Genomic DNA, 14,765 nt, shown 5'->3' with positions numbered 1-14,765 from the left:
ACAGTCCTAAGTCCCTTTTTTCAGTGCCTTTGTAACTTTGAACAGTCCACTAAACGAACTGTTGTAAGTTGAGGTCTACTTGTAAATGTTCCCATCTAAATAGAATTCCCGATCAGCTATGCCAGTGTTTCTCAATCTTGGCCGCTGGACGATGTGTAGACTTCAATTCCCAGAATTCCCCAGCTGGCTGGGGAATTCTGGGAATTGAAGTCCACACATCGTCCAGCGGCCAAGGTTGAGAAACACTGAGCTATGCCAACGTTGTGCTAATTACAACATTCTAAGGCAGCCTACAAAATTGTGTGTCCGTGCCTGCGTGCGTGTTTGTATGTCCTACAAGTTGAATCATGCATGTTATTCTTCTATTCCTTTCGCTCTTTGTATTATTATTTTTTTAAAAAATAAATATTTTTATATCATTACGCTGTTATCCGCCCTGCAGCTATTTCTGCCGAGGTCCCTAAGGTGGAGTTCAAATATTCCAATTCGCAAAACAGAAAAAACGAAACATGTGAAAGAATTGGAAACGATTGAAAGACTTCATGTGAATGGAAAGGAGGTTTTGATCTGTTGAAAACTAGTTATTATCCAGTCGGCCCCAAACCTTCAGGGGGTTTATATGTTAAAGTCTACAAGCTGGCGTTGTGTTAATCTGTCATGCTCCCCCCTACCTCTGCGGACACTTTAAAAAAAAAATTCTTACATAAATAAACAGGCAAGAAACTGGTTCTGACATTCTCAGAAGCCTGGTCTCCAGAGCAAGAAACACCCTTTGAACACAAAAGCATCTCGTAAAGAAAAAAAAAAACCAGAACCATTAATTAGATTAATACAAATGCCAAGCTAATCTCTCCAGCTGTAGGATGCAAGCTGGTGCCGGCAGCTACAAAGGGAAGAGAAGACCTTAAAACCATAAGGTATCTGCCAAAATTGCTCCTCTAGCTTTCAACAATCCTTATGATCACTTTTATTTCCTCCTGATGGGACAATATCTCTTAGGAGATGTTATAGATCCCAAAGATAATCCTTCCATCATACCAAAAGCCAGTTATACTACTTCCTGTCCTTATGACTGGAGTGGGCAACTATGGTTAGAATAGAGTAGAGTAGAGTAGAGTAGAGTAGAGTAGAGTAGAGTAGAGTAGAGTAGAGGAGAAGAGAAGAGAAGAGAAGAGAAGAGAAGAGAAGAGAAGAGAAGAGAAGAGAAGAGAAGAGAAGAGAAGAGAAGAGAAGAGAAGAGAAGGAAGGGACCTTGGAGGTCATCTAGTCCAACCCCCTGCTCATGCAGGAGACTTATACTAGGGATTCGAACTGCCAAACTGCCGACCTTTCTGATCGACAAGATATGGTCCCCTGGACCATACTTTTTTTTTTTTAATCTTAGCACTATAACACCAGCCAGCGTAAAACATGTGTATTCAGCATCCACTTAGTATCTGCAGACATGAGGTTAGAGCTTAGGACATTCCAGAAATTTCCTTCTGAGTATCTACTGAGGGACAATGAACCTCACTTGAAGAGCGCATGTGTTTCTCCCTTGTTATCACTCCTAGCTTGTTTCTTTCCACTTGAGATGCCTTCATGTGGGACAAAAATAATAACAAGGTCAGTGTTTTTCATAGATGCCAAGAAGCAGGCTGAGAAGAGCCTGGAGAGCAGCAGAAACAGGCAGCCATCTTGTGAAGAGCTCGGGGGAAAAAAATCCGTGATTAGGGCTTCTAATGGAGGCCTTCGTGCTCCTTTAATTTTTTTATCCGGAAACCCCTGTTGCTGTGAGCCCCGATTAGGAGTTCCAACACGAAGATCGGTGGAGGAGAATGGTGACTTTCAGTTTTGGCTTAGCAGGCTGTATGAACTACGGTAGTTACTACGGTTTTGTAACCCAAGGCTTAAGGATCAGGGTCATGTGTTAATTATGACAATTATGGTTTATTCAACAAAGCAGAGTTCAAAACACAACTTGGCACACTTAGGAGATGTAGTCTGAAGTGGGTGGGCAGGCAGTGTTTATTCCTTCCTTCCTTCCTTCCTTCCTCCCTCCTTTCCTCCCTCTTTCTCTTTCTCTTTCTCTTTCTCTTTCTCTTTCTCTTTCTCTTTCTCTTTCTCTCTCTCTCTCTGTCTCTTCTTTCTTTCTTTCTTTCTTTCTTTCTTTCTTTCTTTCTTCCTTTCTTCCTTCCTTGCATCCTTCCTTCCTTTCTTCCTTCCTTGCATCCTTCCTTTCTTTCTTTCTTTCTTTCTTTCTTTCTTTCTTTCTTTCTTTCTTTCTTTCTTTCTTTCTTTCTTTCTTTCTTTCTTTCTTTCTCTTCCCCTTTGGAGATGACCATAAAGCAAATGCATAGTTTTCTATGACTCATTTAGTGAGTTCAAAATTACAATGGCACTGAAAAGAAGTGACTTATGACCATTTTTCACACTTACGACCATTTCAGCAGTCCCCCGTGGTCATGTGATCAAAATTCAGACACCTGGCAACTGACTCATATTTATGACGGTTCCAGTGTCCTGGGGTGGTCATGTCATCCCTTTTTGAAACTTTCTGACAAGCAACGTCAATGGGGAAAGCGAGGTTCATTTAACAACTGTGTGACTAACTTAACGTGAATCAATCCCTTAACTGTGGCAAGAAAACTGTTATTAAGCTGGTTATTAAGACCAGCTGCCTGCATTTACTGCAGGTTCGAATCTCGCCAAGGCTCAAGGTTGACTCAGCCTTCCATCCTTTCTAAGGTAGGTAAATTGAGGACCCAGTTGTGGGGGCAATAAGCTGACTTTGTATAAATATACAAAAAGGATGAAGGCTATTGCTTAGCGCACTGTAAGCCGCCCTGAGTCTCTGGAGAAGGGCGGCATATAAATCAAATTAAAAAAAAAAAAAAAAGTGGTAAAACAGAGTAAGTCTCACTTAACAACTGTCTCACTTAGCAACAGAAATGTTGGGCTCAATTGTGGTCATAAATCGAGAACCACCTGTACAGAGATTGTGCAAGACCCACAAATAAACTATTTGAAACTTGGCTTGTTTTGAAACTGTGTATTATGCCTTGAGGTCTTGTGCAAAGCCAGTCTTTTCTACTAATTTATGACTGAACAATTGATGGTTGTGACAGTCAGCTCTTCCCCCCAGGACACATGCTTCTCTGGTGTGCCAGTAGCACAGTCATAAATGCCCGTCAAACAGGGTGTAGTCACCTTCCAAGGGAGCTCAGTCACCCCAATAGGGACTCGGAGGCTGCTCCTTCCTGCAATGTTGCTAATGCTACATTACAAAACCAATACTACAAATACGTTGCAACATCCAGGTCGGATTGGGACCTCCCAGAGACAGAGATGGAAGAAAGGAGGAGGTGCGCTCTCACCTCTGAGAACTGCTCGGTGGCCGTGCACACAAGGGACCAGCAAGTTGGGTTGATCAGATCTAAACCTAATTCTCACTAACCCCCAGTGTTTCTCAGCCTTGGCAACTTTAAGGTAGAACACAGAATGACAGGGATGGAAGCAATGGTGAAATTCACATTTTTTTTCACTACCGGTTCTGTGGACGTGGCTTGGTGGGCGTGATGTGGCTTGGTGGGCATGGCAGGGGAAGGATACTGCAAAATCCCCATTCCCTCCCCACTCCTGGGGGAAGGATATTGCAAAAGCTCCATTCCCACCCCACCCTGGGGCCAGCCAGAGGTGGTATTTGCCAGTTCTCCGAATTACTCAAAATTTCCACTACCGGTTCTCTGAACTGCTCAAAATTTCCGCTACCAGTTCTCCAGAACCTGTCAGCACCTGCTGAATTTCACCCCTGGATGGAAGGGACCTTGGAGGTCTTGTAGTCCAGCCCTCTGCTCAAGTAGGAAATTCCTACACCATTTCAGACAGATGGTTGTCCAATCTCTTCTTCAAAACCTCTAGTGATGGAGCATCCATGATTTCTGAAGGCAAATGGTTGATTGTTCTCACTGGCAGGAAATGTCTTCTTAGTTCAAGGATGGAGGAGGAGCCTTGGTGGCGCAGCAGAGTAAAGCGCTGTTAAGTAGCACCAGCTGCCTGCAATTACTGCAAGTTCGAATCTCACCAGGCTCAAGGTTAACTCAGCCTTCCATCCTTCCGAGGTAGGTAAAATGAGAACCCGGATTGTGGGCGCAATAAGCTGACTTTGTATAAAAAAGAACACCGCTTATAAATCCACTGAACTAGACTGTGGATTTATTGGTCCAGATTAATTATATTGTGTGACTCCTGCCTTTTGAATTCATAATTTATAGCCGTAAAAATATTTGAATTTCCATCACTTTTATCAAGGCAGCAGGAGATGGAAGACGCTATCTGGAAAAGATAGAAATTACATGTCCTACTTTGCAAATAAGACCTACAGTCCTTCTAATGTGAGACATCAGAAAAGCTCCTCCTGAAATAAGCAAACAGGACATGGATTTGCATATGATTTGCACAAGGGATGTAAATGCATAGATGGGCATTTACAAATAAAAGCCACTCACAGTGGGTGAACCTGATACTCACCAGGCTAACTTTTCAGAACACCCAGCCTACCTCCTTGAGTTTCAAGATGGAACAAGGTGGGTGTAAATAAATATATTGATTAAATATAGAAAGGATTGTCCGGATCCCAGTTCCTTTAAGAAGACTGCTTACCAATGAAGGAGCAGCTGACTTCCTAAACAGGTTTTAAGACGGGTTAGATCAGCGGTCACTAACTGGTGGTCCATGGACCACTGGTAATCCGTGAGAAAATTTTGGTGGTCCTTAGAAAAAATATTTGCATTTTTTTAATATTGCACTAAATCAGGCGTCCTCAAACTATGGCCTCTGGGCTGGATACGTGCAATGAACGTTTGTGTTGTTGCAGAGAGTCTCCCCCTTTGGGGTCTTTTTGTGCGGGTTGGAGGGGGGCAACAATTCCGACTTGGGGTCTGTTTCAGCCTCCTGGTGCAGGGCTTTGGGCAAAGGCTGGAGGGAAGTGCCGCTGGTGGCGAAGAGCCAAAGGGCCTCGTTCCATTGGGACTGCCTCATGGCCTGGAACTGGCTGACCATCTCAGCCCTCTGAGCCTCCAGGCGCCGGTACCTGGCCTTGCACTCCCGCAGGTCTTCCCTCTGCTTGGAAAGCCTATGCTCGTAGTCCTCAGTGAGGTGCTTCTGCTGAGCCTCCTTCTCGGTCAGATCCAATTTGAACTGAGCTGTTTTGCCAACTCTTTCTCATGGTGGTTGCTTAGCTCCAACAACTGCTTCCTGTTGGGGCCCTAAGGAGCCCGGGCAGGGAGGCGAGGAGTGGCTGGGAGGGGAGGGGGGAGTAGAGGCCAGCAAGACGCCCCTCGACGTGAGCGACATTGAGTTGGCCATCAAGTTGGCCATGCCCACCCAGTCACATGACCACCTGGCCACGCCCACCCAGCCAGTCATTAGGCAGATCATATTAGTGGTCCGTGGGATTTAAAATTATGAATTTAGTGGTCCCCGAGGTCCGAAAGGTTGGGGACCCCTGGGTTGGAATTAGATCAATGCTTTGCAAGTTTGGCTTCAAGTTGGGACTCCAACTCCCAGAATTTCTCCATCAGCACGCTGGCTGGAGTCATGAGGATGGTTGGAGAATTCTGGGAGTTGAAGTCCACAGGTCTTACAGTTTCCAAGTTTGCAAAACACTGAGTTAGTACTCTGCGACTCACTTTTATTTCTACCCACTGATAAAAGTGTTGTCAGGAAGAACCGAGTGGCCTATGAATAATGCATACCTGCCAAAGGTCTCAGCTCCTTTCTGTGAAGAAACCAAAGGGAGGTGACAGGGGAAGCTGGTGGCTGATATCTCCAGAAAGTTATTCTCGGGGGTTTTTCTTTCTTCCTTTTCTCTTTAAAGGCGTGTTTAGAGCAATCAGGCCATCCAAGAGAGCATAAAGTCATTAAGATACACACAAACACACAAACACCCACACACACACCTCAACCTTGCTGGCAATACAAGACTGGGCAACTGTAATTGGAGTACAGAGGACGCAGCAATGGAAAAGTTGACTGCCGAAGCCTAATTAAATTCAAGCAGGATCGGTTGCCTTATATACAGCATGTCCCACAGACATGTAAGCTGAGCCGTTTAAGAATAGAGGTTTGGAAGAATAAAGAGAAACTACTTTAAAATATAATTAAAACGGACCCAATATAAATGAGCAATGATCACACAGAAGTCCAAAGCATAATCTGAAATATTCAAGTAGCCATTAGAGGTTAAAGGGAAGAGAGAGATGGAGGGAAAAAAAGAAAAAGAGACTATTAGAATGCTTTTGCCTTCCTTCCTTCCTTCCTTCCGCCCTCCCTCCCTATCTTTCCTTCCTTCCCTGCTTCCCTCTCTCCCTCCCTTCTCCTCTTCTTTCTCCCTCCCTCCTTCTTTCCTTCCATTCCTTATTTCCCCTCTTCCCCTCCCTCCCTCCTTTCTTTCCTTCCTTCTTTTTCTTTCTTTTTCTCTCTTTTCTCTCTCTCCTTCCTTCCCTCCTTCCCTCCCTCCCCCTCCCTATCTTTCCTTCCTTCCTTCCCTCCCTCCCTGCCTCCCTCTCTCCCTCCCTTCTGTTCTTTTCTCCCTTCTTCTTTCCTTCCATTCTTTATTTCCCCTCTTCCCCTCCCTCCCTCCTTTCTTTCTTTCCTTTTTTCTTTCTTTTTCTCTCTCTTTTCTCTCTCCTTCCTTCCCTCCTTCCCTCTCCTTCCCTTCTCCTCTTCTTTCTCCCTCCCTCCTTCTTTCTTTCCATTCCTTCTTTCCCCTCTTTCCCTCCCTCCCTCCTTTCTTTCTTTCCTTCTTTTTCTTTCTTTTTCTCTCTCTCCTTCCTTCCCTCCTTCCCTCCCTCCCCCCTCCCTATCTTTCTTTCCTTCCTTCCTTCCCTCCCTCCCTGCCTCCCTCCCTCTCTCCCTCCCTTCTGTTCTTTTCTCCCTTCTTCTTTCCTTCCATTCTTTATTTCCCCTCTTCCCCTCCCTCCCTCCTTTCTTTCTTTCTTTCCTTCTTTTTCTTTCTCTTTTTCTCTGTTTTCTCTCTCTCCTTCCTTCCTCCCTCCTTCCCTCCCTATCCTTCCTTCCTTCCTTCTTTTTTTTCCTTTTTCTTTCTTTCTCTTCCTAAACAATACATGTAGCCCTCGACTTACGACAGTTCATTTAGTGACCATTCAAAATTACAAGGGCACGGAAAAGGGTGACTTATGACCGTTTTTCACAGTTACGACTTTTGCAGCATCCACGTGTTCCCGGGGTTCAAAATTCAGATGTATGGCAACAAGTTCATATTTATGACCATTGCAATATCCCAAGATCATATGATTCCCTTTTTGCGACCTTCTGTCAAGAAGAGTCAATGGAGAAGTCAGATTCACATAACAATCAGGTTACTAATTTAACAACTGCAGTGATTCACTGAACAATTGTGACAAAAAATAATCATATTTTCACTTCAACCTTTGCTTCAGGGTGAGACTTATTTTACATGTATTTACAGATTCCTTTCCCTTTCGCTGGTGTCTGTTTTACTTCATCATTAGCTACTTGACCTTTAATTAAATATTTTTATAAGCAGGAAGAAAGATACATACATTCGCCCACAGCAGAATAAATTAAAAAAACAAAACCAGTTATGTCTTCAACCACGTTAGGTATGGTAACCAACCTTAGCAGGGATAAAAGGCCGGTGGTTGGTCCCTAAATTTCTGTGGTAGCTGATTAATGCAACTCTCTATTACAGTGTTTCTCAACCTTGGTAGCTTGAAGATGGATGGACTTCAACTCCCAGAATCCCCCAGCCAGCAGCGCTGGCTGGGGGATTCTGGGAGTTGAAGTCCATCCATCTTCAAGCTTCCAAGGTTGAAAAACACTGCTCTATTACAAGATGACCAACACCATCATTTGACTCACACACCTCAACAGTTTTAGCCGCTGCTAAGGAGCAGGAGTTAATTAAATATTTGGCAGCCTGGCTACCTGTTCCTTTTTCTGCATTTGCTTAATTTAGCCCAGGAAATCACCTTGCAGGACTGTTAAGGCCCACCTTAACAATTAAGACATTTGTGTACTGCACCACACTAGGAATGCGGTCCATTTGCTCTCCACTGAAATCTCAAACAACTTTTAACTTGTTTTAGGAAGATCAAAGCCCACAGCCCCACCTTATAATTTATAATTCCTTGCCCAAGAATCTAATCAAGAGTGAATAAAATCCATGCCGTCCTCACCAGGAATGTTGCCTAATTAAATAAATCCAGAGATAGTAATCATATAGCTTTCTTTCAGGGATTCCTCAGTCATTAAATCCGTGTGGCTTATATATGTAAAGGAATTGTTCTGAGGCGGGTGTTTGTAACAGCAAATATTCTCGTGTTGAAAGAGAAAGGAAACACCTCTACACATATAAGCAATTGTCATCTAAAGATCTGGAAACAGAAATGGAAGAATTTCAAACCTCTAGATTCCTGTTCCTCAACCTTGATTCTGTAAACTGCTTTTTAAAATATTATTATTATTATTATTATTATTATTATTATTATTATTATTATTATTATTATTATTATTATTTATTGGTTAATCTTTAGTGAGATTCACAGCCTTTGAGGCTGGTTAATAGCTCAGCAGCTCGAGTCCTAACCAAGGACCTAGGAACTGTTAAGGTATCGTCGGAGGATGTAAGCTGTTCCAAGTAAGGTGGTTTTTTGTAGAGTCAAAATGTTCAAGTCCGGCAAATTTAGAATTTCCAAATAGCGGGGTAGCCCTTTGGGTATTGCTCCAAGGGCTCCAATTACAATCGGGACAACACACGATTTCTTTTTCCACAGTCGCTCAACTTCAATTTGTAGGTCCCGGTACTTTGTGATTTTTTCTTGCTGATTATTATTATTATTATTATTATTATTATTATTATTATTATTATTAGTTTTTCTAAATTATTATTTTATTTTTTTACAAACATATCAATCCGTGAACAGTGTGGCATCTGGGTGTCAAACATTCTAATACAAATAAAACTAATACCCTGTTTCCCCGAAAATAAGACATAAGCCCAATCGAGCTTTTGAGCGTATGCGGTAAAATAAGCCTCCCGCCGAAAATAAGCCCTCCCCGAAAATATTTAAATGCAGAGCTGGAAATCAGGTAAGACGGCAAGAAGAGCCCCATCTTGCTCCACGCACCCCAAAATAATAAGACCTCCCCGAAAATAAGGCCAAGCGCTTATTTCGGGGTTCAAAAAAATATAAGACAGGGTCTTATTTTCGGGGAAACATGGTAGCATTAGTCATAGTTATCACTTTCAAAGCAAAGCTGGCTGAGTAACTCTGGGAGTTGAAGTCCACAAATCTTAAAGTGGCCAAGGTTGGAGACCCCTGGTTTAAATGATTATTTTTCAACCTTGGCCACTTTAAGATGGGTGGACTTCAGCACCCAGAATTCCCCAGCCAGCATGCTCCATACTGGCTAGAGAATTCTGGGAGTTGAAGTCACCCATTTTAAAATTGCCAAGGTTAAAAAAACGCTACTGTAGCTCAATGTTGAACCAGACAGAAAATCACCTTGTGAGACAATCCTCCATCTTCTTCATAAAAAGTTCTAATGAAAGCTAGACAACCACTATGGCACAAACCAAAAGTTCCTCCCTCATTCATTAAATGTGTCAAATCTGCTGCACAATTTATTCAGAGGCACTTGGTGTGTTTGTGTGTGTGTGTTTGTGTGTAACTGATTTATCAGCCAAACATGGCATCCCCATCTACATAAAATCCCAAATAAAGCCTCAGTAGAATCTCAAATAAAACCTCCAGTTTTATACGTGGAGAGCAAGATTCGCATCTCTGATTTGGCCCAAGATTTGACAGACTTGAACACTGGGCCCTATCTAACAAAATGAAATTCAATGTAGAGAAAAGTAAAGTCTTACACTTCGGTAAGAAAAACCAAAAGCACACATATAAACTGGGGGAAACCAGGCTTAATAGCAGTGACTGTGAGAGGGATCTTGGAGTTTTAGTGGACAATCGGCTAAATATGAGTTAACAATGTGCAGCGGCAGCCAAAAAAGCCAGTGCAATCCTAAATTGCATTAACAGTGGGATACAATCAAAATCAAGGGAGGTACTAATACCACTCGATAAAGCCCTAGTAAGACCACACCTAGAGTACTGCATCCAGTTTTGGTCACCACACTATAAAAAAGATGTCGAGACTCTAGAAAGAGTGCAGAGAAGAGCAACCAAGATGATTAGGAGACTGGAGACTAAAACATGTGAAGAACAGTTACATGAACTGGGCATGGGTAGTCTAGTGAAGAGAAGGACTAAGGGAGACATGATAGCATCTTCCAATATTTGAGGGGCTGCCACAGAGAGGAGGGAGGTCAAGCTATTTTCCAAAGCACCTGAAGGCCAGACAAGGAATAATGGATGGAAACTGTCCAAGGAGAGATTCAACCTAGAAATGAGAAGGAACTTTCTGACAGTGGGAACAATCAACCAATGGAAGTTGTAGGAGCTTCATCACTTCAGACTTTCAAGGAGAGATTGAACTGCCATTTGTCAGAAATGGTATAGGGCCGTGATGGCGAACCTATGGCACACGCGCCACAGGTGGCACGCAGAGCCATATTGGTGGGCACACAAGCGTTGCCCTAGCTCAGCTCCAGCATGCTTGCGTGCGCTGGCCAGCTGATTTTTGAGCCTTCTGGGCCCAACGGAAATCGGCAAACAGGCTGTTTCCGGGCTACGGAGGGCCTCCGGGGAGATGGGGAAGGCTGTTTTTGCCCTCCCCAGGCTCCTAGAAAGCCTCTGGAGCCTGGGGAGGGCAAAAAAACGGGCCTACTGGGCCCAACGTGCGATCACATGCCAAAAGCGGGGGGAACATGGGGGGTCACGCACACATGCATGGGGGTCAGGGTGCATAGAATTATGGGTGTGGGCACATACGCGCGCAACCAGTGCGGGCTAGTTGCGCGCGTATGTGCCCACACCCATAATATGGGTGTGGGCACCGATAGTTTACACCAATAGTAAAAAGGTTAGCCATCACTGGTATAGGGCCTCCTGCTTGAGCGGGTGAGTTGGACTAGATGACCTATAACAGTGATGGCTAACCTTTTTGCCGTCGTGTGCCAAAAGCGGGGGGAGAACGGGGAGGTTGTGTGTGAGCGTGCCCACACCCATAATTCAATGCCGTCCCACGCATGAGCGCGTAACCCCCTTCGCACTCCCCCCGCTTTTGGCACCCAATGGCAAAAAGGTTACCAGTGGGCCCGGTAGGCCCGTTTTTTCGCCCTCCCCAGGCTCCAGAGGCTTTCCTGGAGCCTGGGGAGGGCGAAATGCCCTTCCCCATGCCTCCAGAGGCTGGAAACGGCCCGTTTCCTGACTTCCAGTGGTCCTGAAAGGCCCAAAAATCAGCTGGCCTTTGCGCGTGTGCACGCTGGAGCTGAGCTAGGGCAACTTTCGTGTGCCCACAGATATGGCTCTGCATGCCACCTGTGGCACGCGTGCCATAGGTTCGCCATCACGGACCTATAAGGTCCCTTCGAACTCTGTTAATCTGACTCTCTTCATAAAGACCTTGGACAAGCGGCTGTTTGTTTAGCCTCGCTGCATCTCGTGGGTTGCTTTAAGGATAAACAACAGCCTATAAATTTCCCTGAGTCTCAAGGACAGGGCCAGAAAGCAACTGCAGCCCGTTTTCTGTGGCAAGAGCATTACCAGACTGACGTCAAAAATCCCCTTTAAGCAAGAGATTTGTCTCTGCTCCAGAAACTTAGCATCTGATTTAGATCCTTGTGGCACCCCAAACAGGCCACGCTGGGATAAACTGCTTTGCTCGGCTATTTTCAAGCCGGTTGAGCAAGGGAGAAACCTATATACATATCACATTAAAAAATATGATGGCAGTGTCTTGGTACAACCCATCAAGGCAGATTTCCTACTGGCTGGGCTCCAACACGACTTCTCCTCCCTGCCAGAACTCTTGGTTTTATTTATTTTTTTACCTTTTCAACCACCTTTCTGCCTTCACATCCTATGACCAGCCCAGAGCCGAATGCAAAATTTTCCTGGGAAAAGTCAACGTTGCTCAGAAGAACCCCTAACTGACAGCCAATCCTTGTCACAACTTGCACAAGTTTTCAAGCACGGGAGACGCTCTTTTTTTTTTTTTTTAACCCTTCTGTGTGTGAATCCCTTTCGATTCCTTTTCCGGAGCTTTCCAGACCCCACCACCATTTTCATCTTCTCTAATGGCTTCATTCGGCTTCACAATCCCCATTTCAAACTCCAGAAAAAACAAATCCATCTTTTGTACGGCTTGCTTCGGACTTTGAAAACTGCTACGCATGAAGGAATCCAACTTTCTGGGAAGGCAGTAACCTTATTTGGAGACCCACCAACTACTCCATTCTGCCTGTGTTTCCCAGGGGATGAACCGGCCAGCCAATCTGCCCCATTTGCCAGGAATCCGTAAGGTCATTATCTCTGACCCTTCCCAGGTTCTCCATGCCTGGCCTTCCAGAAACATCCAACACCAGATCTCCCCCCATTCCTCGGTGTGATACTGCAGATATTTTTTTCTGAGTAGAGCAGAGTGTTCATTCAATCAGTTCAATCCAATTTACTGCCCTCCAAGACCAGGAAAAGATCATAAAACGAATAAAATTTAAGACCGGGTTAAAATACATCGGTAAAATAACTCGCCTCTCCTATGTGAAATCCAGGTTACGGCCCTTATTAAGTGATGATGTAAACCCTAAAATTACATCAAGTTATGAGGTCTAAAATTACAACCGAGTTGAAGAAGGTGTCTATTAATATCAGCATAATGGTACTATCTAAAAGTTAAATGAATCGTAGTGACGCAGGATTGCTCTGTCGGATATTGGCCCATCAGAGCGGGACGGAGGATCTTCTGTTCAAAACTACAACATGAGGTCAGTTACTTTACTTTATTGCCATTGCACGAAATGAAATGCCATCTTCAGCATACATCATACATTTTTTAAAAAGCCTATAAAAATAAAACAAAAACACACATCCTTCCCATTCTACGTACACCACTGAACTGAAAACCCCCGCAATATTGCATTAATCTTGCACTATATACAGTAGAATTCAATATACAGTTACTGCTCTGGGATAGAAGCTGTTTTTTTCAGCCTATTTGTCCTTGCTTTTAAGTGCAGCACCTAGGCTGAATTTTCAGCATACATCTTCAGCATACATCATACATTTTTAAAAAAGCCTATAAAAATAAAACAAAAACACACATCCTTCCCATTCTACGTACACCACTGAACTGAAAACCCCCGCAATATTGCATTAATCTTGCACTATATACAGTAGAATTCAATATACAGTTACTGCTCTGGGATAGAAGCTGTTTTTTTCAGCCTATTTGTCCTTGCTTTTAAGTACTTCTATAAGCAGCACCTAGGCTGAATCTGGATGGTGAAGGAGATATACTTTTTAGTCTTTTGGCTACGACGATCATCATGTGCAGTGTGCATGCATTCACTCTCAACCAAGGAGAAAGTTTGCTGTTACTTTCTCTTTCTCTCCCTGGATCCAGTTGCTCACTTCTAATCCAATCAGATGTTCTTCCCCTCAACAAAGTGGCGGGTGAATGGGTAAAGGGGGGGGGTCTATTTTCCCCGGACTGCCCTTCAGTCTTTCTCCTCTACCCTCCGCACCCACGTTTCCTCTTCCCCCCCACCCACCCTCCTTACCTGCGTGCCCTGGCTTTTCTCACCATCACCTTTTCTAATTGGGGGTGGGTAAGGGGGGGTCTTATCCCAAAGTGATAGACAGCTGTCACTCACCTGGTAGGGGGGTTTCTTGCAATTTGCAAAGCCACCGAGAGGCCAGCCGTCCTCTTTTCGGGTGCCTGCCTTCCTCCTTCCTGCTCAGGAGTGGAACGCCTGGGCTTCTACCACTGCTTCAGCCTGCAGTGTCAGCCTGCAGGAGCTGCCTGCCGCGCTCGGCTTCCTGGTTTTCAAACAAGTTTTACAACCCTGCTTTGGAAAAAACAAAACCGGTGACATCACAGGGCTCGCTGGAAGGGGGTTGTTGGGGGTGAGGGGTAGAGAGAGAGAACTAGCTACCCTGGAGAGTTTTGCTCTGAATTGGATGGGGAGGAAGAAGACTAGGAAAATCCCAGCTATGCTTTTGGGGGATGTGGATGGGGTGGGGGTGGGGCTCTGCCCTGCGACGGAGAGGAAAAAGTGACTTCTTAAATGACAACTTAAGCCAGGCGTGGAAATTCAGCTGCAGATGACAAGCAGGGAGAGAACTGGGGGCAAAGGTTGCTTTTTTTTTTTTTTTTTTTTTTTGGCAGACAAGTTCAAATACTTCTGACATTGTATGTCAAGGAGCTAGACAAGGGGAAAGTAGAGGTTTCTGGAGGAGGATGCTGAACTACAACTCCCAGCATTCTGCATTCTGGGCTCTGCTGCTGCATTGCTGGAAATTTTACATCAGCAGTTAGGAAGAGAGAGATTGGACCACCGCTCATCTGGAATGGTCTCCAACTCAAGCAGGGGGTTGGATTAGAAGACCTCCCGGGTCCCTTCCAACTTGGTTATTCGGTTAAAAAGTTGCCCGCCACCGATGGATCAAAACTTCGAAAGCCGTAATAAAGAGTTGTTTGGAAGAAATTTTGTTAATAAATATAGAAGTCAAACCGGAATGTTTCCTCTTGGGAATGACAGAGGGTAAATACAAGAAAGACGTAAATTATCTACTACTGCATATACTTACAGCGGCACGGATAGCTTTTGCTCAGAAGTG

The 14,765-nt window shown here is 44.4% G+C and overlaps 1 protein-coding gene across 2 annotated transcripts in view; it reads right to left on the bottom strand.

Annotated features, from left to right (window-relative positions):
- The window catches only part of PHLDB3 (pleckstrin homology like domain family B member 3), a 44,564-nt gene extending 30,493 nt beyond the window's left edge, over nt 1-14,071 (bottom strand). Inside the window, exon 1 of one of the 2 annotated variants that reach the window (XM_070949828.1) lies at nt 13,799-14,071. The gene's annotated coding sequence lies outside the window, so the exon portion shown is untranslated. Of the gene's footprint in view, nt 1-5,735; nt 5,765-13,798 lie in introns of those variants that run through there. The other variant, XM_070949829.1, reaches the window with a different exon arrangement.
- Nucleotides 14,072-14,765: the final 694 nt, after the last annotated feature.

This window comes from Pituophis catenifer, unplaced genomic scaffold (assembly GCF_029215685.1).
Source record: "Pituophis catenifer annectens isolate HBS135680 unplaced genomic scaffold, rPitCat1.0.hap2 SCAF_9, whole genome shotgun sequence".
In the NCBI taxonomy this organism is placed as follows: Eukaryota; Metazoa; Chordata; class Lepidosauria; order Squamata; family Colubridae; genus Pituophis; species Pituophis catenifer.
Note: the sequence above shows the minus strand (reverse complement) of the source record. Positions and strands in the feature narration are given on the sequence as shown.